This window comes from Macaca nemestrina, unplaced genomic scaffold (genome assembly GCF_043159975.1).
Source record: "Macaca nemestrina isolate mMacNem1 unplaced genomic scaffold, mMacNem.hap1 Scaffold_46, whole genome shotgun sequence".
Classification (NCBI taxonomy): Eukaryota; Metazoa; Chordata; class Mammalia; order Primates; family Cercopithecidae; genus Macaca; species Macaca nemestrina.
The window spans coordinates 694,873-698,114 of NW_027257675.1; positions in this window are offsets into that span (position 1 = coordinate 694,873).

A 3,242-nucleotide genomic window follows, 5' to 3' on the forward strand; every position below is an offset into this window, starting at 1 on the left:
TGTTTGCCAGGCCTCAGGACGTGGTTGCTCTGACAACCGTGGGAACCACTGTGACGCTAGAGCACCCGCTCGCCACTCGCGCATGCGCATTGGCTGGGCCGCCCCGCGCTCCGCTGCCGGCAGTCAGGCCGCGTCCCCTTTAAACGACGGTGGCCGCTGGGCGCCAGGGGCTCTCCTACTGCAGCCTTGGCAGCGGCTGCATCCGGGGTCCAATAGGGGGCCGCGTGGGAGAGGCGGCCGCGGGCGGCGTCCCAGGATCAAACCCCAGGAGTCCCGTCTTCAGGACCTCCGTGAGCCGATTTCCATCGGGGGAGGGGGAGCTTCAGGGCGCCTGCTGGGGTCACGTCACGACATCCCATCAGATCCGATTCTGGACCCCTCTGTGTAAGAATGGATGGTCTGAGCACATGGACTGAGGCAGGCAGGGCCTGGCTGCAGCCCAGAATGATCCCATGGGCCTCAAGGCGTGGAGTCAGCTGCAAGTTCACTGACCCGTGAGCCCTCTGCCTCCCTCCTTTGAAACAGCAGTGCCCTGCCGGGATACTGAAGGGCCTGGGACCTAGCCGCGGGCCAAAAGTTTCAGGGGGTCAGTCCACCCAGGAGCAGAGGGGAGTCTCATTCTCAGCAATGAGACTGGATGTGCAGAGGAAATGTGACCAGCACCTGTCGCAGAAGACAAGGACTTGTCTTTCAAAGGGGGAGGGGGACAGAGGGCTCAGGTGCGTCAGTGACCTTTCAGTTGACAGCGCAGCCTTGTGGCCTGTGGGATGATGGTGGGCTGCAGCCAGACCCTGCCTGCCTCACTAGATGTGCTCAGCCCACGCTTTCTCACCCGGAGGCTCCTGATTCGGATCTGAAGCTGAGTCCTGAGACCCCAGCAGGCGCCCTGAAGCTCCCCCTCCCCTAGTGGAAATCGGCTGAAACCCAAGCAGGTTTGCAGAGAGAAACAATCATGACAGGGATCTCCAGGAAGTGTCTCCCTGATGGACTGGGAAGTGATCCTTCTGGAAGACATCCAGCCAGCCCAGGAAGCATCTAATCCCCGGAGAAACAGGGGATACACAGGCAGAGGGAGGACGGAGCAGAGGCCAGAGCCCAGGCGGGGTAGAGCACCGTGCCACTGCCACGGGCTTCATCACAGGGGTGCCAAAAGGGTAGCTTGTCCAGTGAGGCCGGCGTTACAGTGACTGGGATTGTGGCCATCTCCCATTCCCAGCTTCCTCTTTCAGCCTGTGTCGTGGTGTGGCTTCTTTTCTCAGAGAAGAGCCCTGAAAAGATGCAAGCCTATTCTGTGATGTGGGCCTGCTCCTCTCCTGCAGGAAAATGAGCTCCAGTGCGGCTGTTGTCTGTGGCTGGACTGTGTTCGCCTTGATCTCAGAGGAGAGGCCGCCTGGGATGGGGATGAGATTTCATCGGCTCCGGGAGCAACGCATCTCCTCACGTGGTCGAAGCCTTGGCAATCCCAAAGTGGAACCGCCGGGACAACGGTTGACAAGCGGACACATGACCCAGGCACAGACGCAGAGGGAGGCTCACCAAAGACAGGCCGACATGCAAGACACCGTTTTCTGGCGCAACAGGCACATTTCTCCAAACTCACACACACACACACAAACACACACACACCCCAACCGACAGAGAGAGGGCAAGAAACTCACAGAGTGTGAGAGACAGACAGAAGCGAAAATGGGAGACACACAAACACATACACACACCAGTAGTCCTACAGCAGTGACGCAGAAACAAACACCCCCAGGCAGGCGCTGAGGCTACGGGGTTCGGCTCTCGAGCAGAACGACCCTCGGTTGAGAGAGCAGCCCACCGGCCCGCAGGCCGACCCGTCTTCGAGATCCCGGGGGCACGACTTTCGGGGAGACTCACCCGAACAGCGTCCGGGCGGGTCTGAGGCTGGGATGCGGCGCTGCTTTCCCCGGACTCCGCCTGTGCTTTCAACATCCTGGGCAGCCCTATGCCACGACTCCTGGCATCCGGAGACGGTCCTGCCGACCCCGTGGAGAGGTCAGGCTGGAGCCTCGTTGCCCCGCCACCCAAGCACTGCCACGGAGGGCTCCTGTTTGCCAGGCCTCAGGGCGTGGTTGCTCTGACAACCGTGGGAACCACTGTGACGCAAGAGCACCCGCTCGCCACTCGCGCATGCGCATTGGCTGGGCCGCCCCGCGCTCCGCTGCCGGCAGTCAGGCCGCGTCCCCTTTAAACGACGGTGGCCGCTGGGCGCCAGGGGCTCTCCTGCTGCAGCCTTGGCAGCGGCTGCATCCGGGGTCCAGTAGGGGGCCGCGTGGGAGAGGCGGCCGCGGGCGGCGTCCCAGGATCAAACCCCAGGAGTCCCGTCTTCAGGACCTCCGTGAGCCGATTTCCATCGGGGGAGGGGGAGCTTCAGGGCGCCTGATGGGGTCAGGTCACGACCTCCCATCAGATCCGATTCTGGACCCCTCCGTGTAAGAATGGATGGTCTGAGCACATGGACTGAGGCAGGCAGGGCCTGGCTGCAGCCCAGAATGATCCCATGGGCCTCAAGGCGTGGAGTCACCTGAAAGTTCACTGAAAGGTGAGCCCTCTGCCTCCCTCCTTTGAAACAGCAGTGCCCTGCCGGGATACTGAAGGGCCAGGGACCTAGCCGTGGGCCAAAAGTTTCAGGGGGTCAGTCCACCCAGGAGCAGAGGGGAGTCTCATTCTCAGGAATGAGACTGGATGTGCAGAGGAAATGCGACCAGCACCTGTCGCAGAAGACAAGGACTTGTCTTTCAAAGGGGGAGGGGGACAGAGGGCTCAGGTGCGTCAGTGACCTTTCAGTTGACAGCGCAGCCTTGTGGCCTGTGGGATGATGGTGGGCTGCAGCCAGACCCTGCCTGCCTCACTAGATGTGCTCAGCCCACGCTTTCTCACCCGGAGGCTCCTGAATCGGATCTGAAGCGGAGTCCTGAGACCCCAGCAGGCGCCCTGAAGCACCCCCTCCCCCGGTGGAAATCGGCTGAAACCCAAGCAGGTTTGCAGAGAGAAACAATCATGACAGGGATCTCCAGGAAGTGTCTCCCTGATGCACCGGGAAGTGATCCTTCTGGAAGACATCCAGCCAGCCCAGGAAGCATCTAATCCCCGGAGAAACAGGGGATACACAGGCAGAGGGAGGACGGAGCAGAGGCCAGAGCCCAGGCGGGGTAGAGCACCGTGCCACTGCCACGGGCTTCATCACAGGGGTGCCAAACGGGTGGCTTGTCCAGTGA